Here is a 9724-nt window from a genome sequence, read left to right as displayed (position 1 = left end):
CTTTGTTCATTCAAGCCACATAGAGCTAGCTGCCCTCGATTGATCACACTATGCATTCCTGATTTTCATTGGTGGTCCTACCTTCAGCTGTCTCTCTTCTTAGTTCTGGAATCTTTCCCTAAACCTCTCCTCCTCTCTTTCTCCTCCTCTGTTTCGCTGTTACAATGATTCTGTGCTTGTTTGAAAAGCATTGATCACACGATCTTATAGCCCTTTGTCTAACTCATTGCCAACTTTTGTTTGACAGCCTTGCCTGCGAAATGCCTTGGAATGTATTGTCCTGTTCAAAGAAGTATCCATTTTGTTGTCAGGGTGGGCGATCCAGCTGCCTCCAGCGCGCTCGCAATGCCCGGAAGATTATGGTGCAAAGCTGTGTTTACTGGCTATAAACGAGGCCTTCGAAACCAAAGAGAGCACACTGCTCTCCTCAAGATTGAGGGTGTTTATTGCCGCATTGAAACAGAATTTTACCTGGGCAAGAGATGTGCTTACGTCTACAAAGCAAAGAACAATATTGTCACTCCTGGCGGTAAACCAAACAAGACTCGTGTCATTTGGGGTAAAGTGACCCGTGCTCATGGAAACAGTGGCATGGTGCGTGCCAAGTTCAGGAGTAACCTGCCCGCTAAGGCTATTGGGCACAGGATTCGTGTGATGCTGTATCCATCAAGGATTTAAAGCACAGATGTACATAAATTGACAATAAATAGTAAAATGATCTAAAAAAAAAGAAGTATGTAACTCAAGTTGTCCTTATTCTTGCTGTTATGATCATCCAATTCCATGTGCTTCCATAAGATGGAGCTTTGTCTTGGAGGTAATAATGCCACCATTCAGTTGGCAAATCCGTAGCTCAGAAGAGATGCTAACAAGTTTGAACATGTCCAGCTGAATGACTGTGTTAAATGAGGGTTTTGTGTTGCCTGAACCCAGTTCTACATACAAATAGTATGCAGCTACATGTTTTGTGGGTTAGAGAAGGGCGAATCAAGTCCCAGGACGTGATTTCTCTACAGAATGAATTCAATTCCCATAGATAATGTTAATCAACCTTATTAACCTTGGATCTACAGCAGGCTCAGGGCACAGTTATATTCATTGAAATGAGACAGCACGAGGCTGCTTGTAACGATCGGGACTCTTTCTGTCTACCTCAGCGATTGGGCATTTTTCTTAGCTAATGAAGGATGCAAGATCTCAGCTGTATGATCAGACAACCCTCTGTTATCCAATTCACTCGATGGATACATGAACTGGCAATTAATTCCTCCATCCACTGAGGGTGCAATTCACTGGGAATTTAAAGAAAGCATGCATTATTCCATGTTTTAAATAAACGATAAACAACATGACAGGAAAATTTCAGCTAAACCGACACAAAATTATAGACAGCAATTTTAAAAGCTTCAATCATTTTCATCTTTAACAATCAGTTGCACGATGCTTGTGTTTAAACCAGTATAATAACATGTTACATCAGAGGAAAGTAAGAATATATAAGATTTTATTTTTATGCAGTACTTGAAGGAATCTGCTATTTTTTAAGTCTCAGCAAAACACAACCTAGAATTATTTGGCATTCTTTTCATGTTGTCAATTTGACACAATATTAATTTCCAACATGAAGAAGATTCCCATTAAAAGAATGTTTGAAATTTTTTTGCAGACTAAATCAAGACAATTTTTACCCCCGAAGCCTTTATGTTTAATGCGCTACATGAAGGCACATTGGTATTGTCGACTTGACCAGTAATCCAGAGACCCGGGGTAATGTTCTGGGGTCCCAGGTTTGAATCCCACCAGGAGATGGTGGAATTTAAAAACTCAATAAAATACCTGGAGTTAAAAGTTTAAGACCGGCCGTAACATTCTGGTTTTAAGCTTTTGATACCATCCAGCTGCAGCGAACAGAGATTTTTCTGACCTCACTGCAGTGGGAGTGTGGCGTGAGCGGCAGGTAAGAGTACTCCCTTAAGATGATCATGAAACCATCAACTATTATCATAAAAACCCCTCTGGTTTATTAATGAGCTTCAGGGATGGAAATCTGCCATCCTTACCTGGTCTCCAGACCCACAGCCATAAACTCCTAACTGCACAATGAAATGGCCGAGCAAGCCACTCAGTTGGAATCATACCTTGCAGATATAGGGGGCGACCTTGAGCCCACATTCTCCATCCGTGGGATTGGTGGAAGAGGCTTAAGATCCAGCAAAACCTGGAAGTTATGAACCTTGATGGCGAGATCACGATTTCCGTTCCCCCCCGCCCCCGCAATCGCTGGTGATGTAATCAGGTTCACATTCCTAATGGGTGAGAGCCTGAATTACATTCATTTTAATGTCATTAAAGCTGAAGACTGCTTTGATCTGATGCTGCAGCGATAACATGAACCCTTTGATAAGCACTGGTGGCCAGTGAGATTCCTTATCATAGAATCATCATAGAATCCTACAGTACAGAAAGAGGTCATTCGGACCATCGAGTCTGCACCAACCACAATCCCACCCAGGCCCTATCCACACATCCCTACATATTTACCCACTAACCCCTCTAACCTATGCATCCCAGGACAATAAGGGGCAATTTAGGATGGCCAATCAACCTAGCCCGCACATCTTTGACTGTGGGAGGAAACCGGAGCACCCGGAGGAAACCCACGCAGACACGAGGAGAATGTGCAAACTCCACACAGACAGTGACCCAAGCCGGGAACCGAACCCAGGTCCCTGGAGCTGTGAAGCAGCAGTGCTAACCACTGTGCTACCGTGCCGCCCGTTAACGTTTATCGTTGTGTACCTGCGAAAATGTTCCCGATTAACTAACTAATTGATTGAAGCCAGTTATTAACACACATAAGGGGCTATCTGAGTGCAAGCACACCCTTACAGAAAATCAGATAGTGTCAGACATGCCAGAGCAGGTAGGCCCAAGGCCCAACTAATATTGGATCCAGGCCTCATTTAAATTGTCTTTTTAATTCAAGGCTTTTTTTAAAAAATCAACATTTTTTTTCTGAGGAAATGAGGCTCTGTACTTTTAAACTTACTTTTACAGGACAAGCGAGATTGTTCATTAATAATTATCACATTGTATCATTAAAAAGTCAAATCTTCTTGGCTGTACAGGGTCCAATGTAATTTGAATGAGAATACTTCACACCCTCACAGTGATATCTGTGCACATTTCATCCTCAGGGGAGACTGCAACCCAGTGGAGAAGCAGGGTATTACTGACAACAAGTTCCAGATTTGTGGCTTCAACTGCCTGGAAACAATCTTACCAAAAACTGACAGGGTGGCAGTGCCAACCTGTGCCAAGGGGCATTGCCAGGGTACTGCCTGGCGATGTCCTCCTCCTCCGGGGGCTATACGTACCTTTACGCTCTTGGGGAAACCCCCAGGACAGGGTCATGTCTGTGTGAACCTGTTGTGAACTGCGTGGGCGCAGTGTCAAAATACGGCGGGGTTCAAGATATGGCGAGGGGTGGGGCGCGTTAATAGTATTGAAATGTATGCTAATGCATGCGAAGCAGGTTCATGCCCGCTCCAAGCGTGAACCTGATGACGTTGTCAGCAAGGGGTGGGGAAGATCCAAAGTCACATTCTTACCGGCAAGAACCGAGACTTCTGGATCTTGAGCCCCCGCTGGCAACCTCGCAGACAGTGAACGTGGGCTCAAGATTTCCCTCATTATGTGTGAACACTAAAAGTTGTCAATTTATGCAGTAATAATTGAGTGCTGCCAGCCTCACTGTTATTGTCGTCGCAGATTCCAAGCCAATATAAAAAGAGTTTGGGTACAGGTCATCCCATTCCCATTTCACACTGAAAATCTACCCCCATTTCACCTTTGCACCAAAAGTGCAACGAGTTGTGAAACTGTGATTGATTAAGTTTGGTACAAAGGAGGTGGAAGGAAATTCTCATTCCATCTACTCAGGGAAACGTCTGTCTGTGCAACTTACCAAAGTGAAAGGTTCACAAGTTGCTGCAGAAACAAGCTGAAGCTTTCAAATATCTGGAGTAAACCCCATTTGCCTCTTGGAGAGGCAAGTGATCCTGGAGTCTGGGATAAGAAAGAGGGTAAGAAGTTTAACAACACCAGGTTAAAGTCCAACAGGTTTATTTGGTAGCAAAAGCCACACAAGCTTTCGAGGCTCTGAGCCCCTTCTTCAGGTGAGTGGGAATTCTGTTCACAAACAGAACTTATAAGACACAGACTCAATTTACATGAATAATGGTTGGAATGCGAATACTTACAACTAATCCAGTCTTTAAGAAACAAAACAATGGGAGTGGAGAGAGCATCAAGACAGGCTAAAAAGATGTGTATTGTCTCCAGACAAGACAGCCAGTGAAACTCTGCAGGTCCACGCAACTGTGGGAGTTACAAATAGTGTGACATAAATTCTGATTCTAGGATCGCATGATAAAGACTCAGGAGGAAAAAAGCAGAAATATTTATGTGAAATAGTGTGACATAAACCCAATATCCCGGTTGAGGCCGTCCTTGTGTGTGCGGAACCTGGCTATCAGTTTCTGCTCCGCGACCAGGCAAGACTGTTCTCTTCCTGTTGGGGAGCACTTCAGCGGTCACGGGCATTCGGCCTCTGATATTCGGGTAAGCGTTCTCCAAGGCGGCCTTCGCGACACACGACAGCGCAGAGTCGCGGAGCAGAAACTGATAGCCAGGTTCCGCACACACAAGGACGGCCTCAACCGGGATATTGGGTTTATGTCACACTATTTCACATAAATATTTCTGCTTTTTTCCTCCTGAGTCTTTATCATGCGATCCTAGAATCAGAATTTATGTCACACTATTTGTAACTCCCACAGTTGCGTGGACCTGCAGAGTTTCACTGGCTGTCTTGTCTGGAGACAATACACATCTTTTTAGCCTGTCTTGATGCTCTCTCCACTCCCATTGTTTTGTTTCTTAAAGACTGGATTAGTTGTAAGTATTCGCATTCCAACCATTATTCATGTAAATTGAGTCTGTGTCTTATAAGTTCTGTTTGTGAACAGAATTCCCACTCACCTGAAGAAGGGGCTCAGAGCCTCGAAAGCTTGTGTGGCTTTTGCTACCAAATAAACCTGTTGGACTTTAACCTGGTGTTGTTAAACTTCTTACTGTGTTTACCCCAGTCCAACGCCGGCATCTCCACATCATAAGAAAGAGGGCCATGAATAGAACAAACAGTTAGATAAAAGGCAACTGTTAAAGCCTCAGGGAAATTGAAATGTAGTCAGGCCTCTCTTTTGTGTTTCCTGTGCTTTTGTTTTGGATGTTCAAATGCATTCAGATACTTTAGTTCCACAGGAACTGCAATAAAAATTCAAACAAGGATAATTGAAAGCAAATAACAAAGGGCTTTGCTTCTCTTTGTTTAACAACAGATCTGAACATCTGGTGGTTTTCTGAGATAAAGTGACTGTCAGACAGGCAGAGTGCAGTTTGTACTGTACTATGACACTTTCTATTTCCACCTCCCTCTCAAAGAGTCACTGTCAAAGTGTCAAATTAGCAAAATGAACGTTAATTAAACTCTGACAAGTTTTTTGAGATTTCATATAATTGCATTGTTATGATTTGGAAGGAAGAGTTGAGATGTCAGGCAATGTGGAGTTGGGGTGGGGGGGGGAGGAATAATCACACCTTGGATTACAATTACCCATGCACCATATCAATAAGAATTACAGAATTGTTACGGCGCGGAAGGCGGCCATTCGGCCCAGCGTGTCTGCACCAGCTCTCCAAATGGGCATTTTGACCTCGTGCTTTTTCCCCGTACCCTTGCACGTTATTTCTCTTCAAATAATCATCTATGCTGGAATTTTATCGGCACGTCTCCCCGGAATCGGGATGGGCGAGGCTCGCAGAACAGCATTGGCCTCGGGTGGGATCTTGGGCGGGCGGGATAGTGAAATTCCAGCACTAATGTCCTTTTGAATGCCTCACTTCCAGCCAGTGCTTTCCAGACCCAGCCACTCGCTGTGTGAATTTGTTTTTCACATTGCATTTGCTTCTTTTACAAATTGCTTCAAATTTATGTCCGCTCGTTCTCAATCCTTTTAGGCACAGACATAAGCACACACATGCAGGAGTTAATGGGGTGAGGAAGCTGAGGCACCTTAAGGCATTTGGCAGTTAAATGCAGCAATTTTGAGTAAATGCACTCGATCTTCAGCAAAGATGGAGGCCATTTAGCCCATTGCTGGAGGAAGAACAGGAAAATCAGACCCTCCTGTAGGAGAAGTTGTGCCCAGCCCCACCATAAGGGGTCATGAATCAATCGGTGCTCTGTGCTTTAATATTTCAGATATAGTATGTGATTGCATTGCAAACATTCAGAAACGTCACAGCAGAGAGTTCCACCAAACCTCAGTTTTGCTCATCAACATCCACACGCAATTGGGTTTACCAGCTCTCTGGTATTTTAGCAGATTCAGAGATGTTAAGATTGAACTACATGCGTTCAGTGGTCAGGAACATCAATAACTGAGGAACAAGACAGTGATTTAGTTGATGACATGAATGATGTACTGAAAGACCCCAGGCTAATTCTTTTGGTGTGGAGATGCTGGCGTTGGACTGGGGTAAACACAGTAAGAAGTTTAACAACACCAGGTTAAAGTCCAACAGGTTTATTTGGTAGCAAAAGCCACACAAGCTTGTGTGGCTTTTGCTACCAAATAAACCTGTTGGACATTAACCTGGTGTTGTTAAACTTCTTACTGTAATTCTTTTGGTACAGTGTGTACTTCTGATAAAAGGGATAAGGGAATAGACTACACGGGGCTGTCAGGATTTGACAGCAGAGGAGCAGCAATAGAAACTTTGCTACTCCTTGGTTTTATTATTTTCTCCATGTGACAACTGATATAAATTTCAATATTGCCCACTGGACTTCACACTCTAATCAGTTGGGGAGCTGGAAATGCTGATGTCTCAATGGCACCTTAAACAGCAGCAACACAAAGCAATGTCTTATCATCTCCAGGCAATAGCAGACTATAAACAGTCTAAATATTAAGCAGTGTGGTGGTGGGACATGGGCTGGGCCAGCATTTATTGCCCATCCCTAGTTGCCCTTGTCCAGAGGGTAGTTGAGAGTCAAGCACATTGCTGTGGCTCTGGAGTCACATGTGGGCCAGACCGGGTAAGGACGACAGATTTCCTTCCCTGAAGGACATTAGTGAACCAGATGGGTTTTTTCGACAATCGACAATGGTTTCATGGTCATCAGTAGATTCTTAATTCTGGGTTTTTGTTGTTGAATTCAAATTCCATCATCTGCCGTGGTGAGATTCGAACCCCAGTCCCCAGAACAAAGATAAGTTTCTGGATTCATAGAATAATACCACTAGGCCATCGCCTCCCTTGTATTTTGCATTAGCTGGAGCACTGGTACTTGAAGGGGAATATTTGATGTTATCGCAACCATTATTCATGTTCTGGCAACATGTGTTCCTGTCAGTCCTGGGAAGTAAGAAATAGTTAAATTAGAATTGCAGTATTAGCCTGGACCTTCAAACCTGGATTCTCCATGATCACTTGCATTGTTGCCTTTGTTTAAAGCACCCTGTTCCTCAGGAATGTCACTGGGCATTTTGAACAGTTTGGTGGTTAGAGTAGATGCATATTAGTTAAACAAAAGACCAATCTGCCTTTCCAGATGGATGTAAACAATGGCACGAATTGAAGATGAGCAGGGAATTTTCCAGGTGTCCTGATAGACATCCCCCCTTCAACTCACCAAGCCTCCTTCCCAATCTGTGATCCCTTCTGCAAGCTCATCTTCCACTCACACAACATCTTAACCTCTTGGCTCCACCAGTTAAGAACAAACAATTGACATTTATTCACAAACAACAGCCATTAAAAGGGTGATGCAGATTCAATGCTTCCAGATATTACTCTCAGACCTAACTGCTGGGACAAGCCCGGACAAGTTGGAGTGAAGCCCCAACTCAGTTCCCGATTGGTCAGCCCAGGTCATGTGACCCTTTCAGAAGATCACCCCCCCCCCCCCCCCCCCCCCAAAGGTGGCACCACAACATATCCCTGATACATTTTTGATGATGGGTCAAATTCCTGGAAGCGCTTCCTAAATGCACTGGAGGTGTACCTTCATCAGATAGATGGCAGCAGTTCAAGAAGATGATTAACCATCAACTTCTCAAGGGCAGTTAGGGATGGGCAACAGATACTGACCTCGATAACAATGCTCACTTCACAGGAAATAATTTTTTAAAATTCTTGTTAGTTGTTTAGGCACTTGTGTTCCAAATCCCCTTGATGGAATTATTCATCCTGTGGGTTGCATCATGCTCTGCAATAGCAGTTCACACTCCTGGAATATTTGCACTGTGTGTTCTATATGTGTGGTCTTCTTGCCATTAACAGCTATTCTGATTTGTTGCAGTTGCAACAGAGTATGCCCCCTTTTAAATATATATCTACGTTTCAATTGGAACATATAGAGAGAAAATAATAAAACACACTGGGCATTTCCACATCAGTGCAGAAGGAGGCCATTTGGCCCATCGGGTCTGCACCATCAACAATCCCACCTCGGCCCTATCCCCTAACCCCACATATTTACCCCACTATTCCCCTAACCCACGCATCCCGGGACACCAAGGGGCAATTTAGCATAGCCAATGCACCTAACCTGCACATCTTTGGGTTCAAAGTCATTGTTAGCTACTCCCGTACAATCTTGTTGCATCTTTTTCTTTGATTCATTGAGCTCTCAGCTTTAACTGAATCTGACTTCCCTGGGGGTTACTTTAACCCTGATTAACCAGTGAAAACCACTCAAATTCCTTACTCAGATATACATTGCCATCAAGCCAACAAAAATATATTAGTATGGGGACTAATAACTTGGTCAAAGAGTTAAACTTTCAGGACAAGCCTTAAAAGGGGAGGCATTGGCCTAGTGGTAATATCAGCAGACTAGCAATCTAGAAACTCAGCTAATGTTCTGGGAATCCTGGTTCAAATCCCGCCACAGCAGATGGTGGAATTTGAATTTGAATTCAATAAAAATATCTGGAATTAAGAATCTACCAATGACCATGAAACCATTGTCGATTATTAGAAAAAAACCATCTGGTTCGCTAATGTCACTAAGAGAAGGAAATCTGCTGTCTTTATCTGTCTGGCCTACATGTGACTCCAGGGCCACAGTAATGTGGTTGACTCTCAGCTGCCCTTAGGCAAATAGGGATGGCAATAAATGCTGGCTGGCCAGTGATGCCCATGTCCGAGGAATAAAAAGAGATGGGGTCACAGGCTCAAGGTGAGAGGGGTGAGGTATAACTCAGATATCAGAGGGAAGTTTTTTACACAGAGGGTGGTGGGGGCCTGGATCAAGTGTAGTATGGTCGGCAGCCCATGGTCGGCCGCACTTGGTCAAGGTCATTAGGTTACGCTGGGGCTTCATATGTTTCATATGAAGCAATTTTTAAAAGCGGCATCTCGGCCTTTTGGCTAAGATGCAAATGAGCTCTGCCATTTATTGTATAACTCCCTCCTACATTAGTTCTTCCAAAATGCATCACTTCGCATTTATCCGAATTAAATTCCATCTTCCATTTCTCCGCCCAATTTTCCAGTCTATCTATATCTTGCTGTATTGTCTAACAATGTTCATCGCTATCCGCAAGTCCAGCTATCTTCGTGTCATCCGCAAACTTGCTGATAACACGAG

General features: G+C 43.7%; 1 pseudogene across 1 annotated transcript; it reads left to right on the top strand.

Annotated features, from left to right (window-relative positions):
- The first annotated feature begins 301 nt into the window (after positions 1-301).
- Positions 302-733, top strand: LOC144479205 (large ribosomal subunit protein eL33 pseudogene; annotated as a pseudogene). The gene has a single exon (XR_013495483.1). The product of XR_013495483.1 is annotated as a large ribosomal subunit protein eL33 pseudogene (transcript).
- Positions 734-9724: the final 8991 nt, after the last annotated feature.

Source organism: Mustelus asterias, chromosome 25 (genome assembly GCF_964213995.1).
Source record: "Mustelus asterias chromosome 25, sMusAst1.hap1.1, whole genome shotgun sequence".
Lineage (NCBI taxonomy): Eukaryota > Metazoa > Chordata > Chondrichthyes > Carcharhiniformes > Triakidae > Mustelus > Mustelus asterias.
This window is presented reverse-complemented; position numbering and strand designations above follow the sequence as displayed.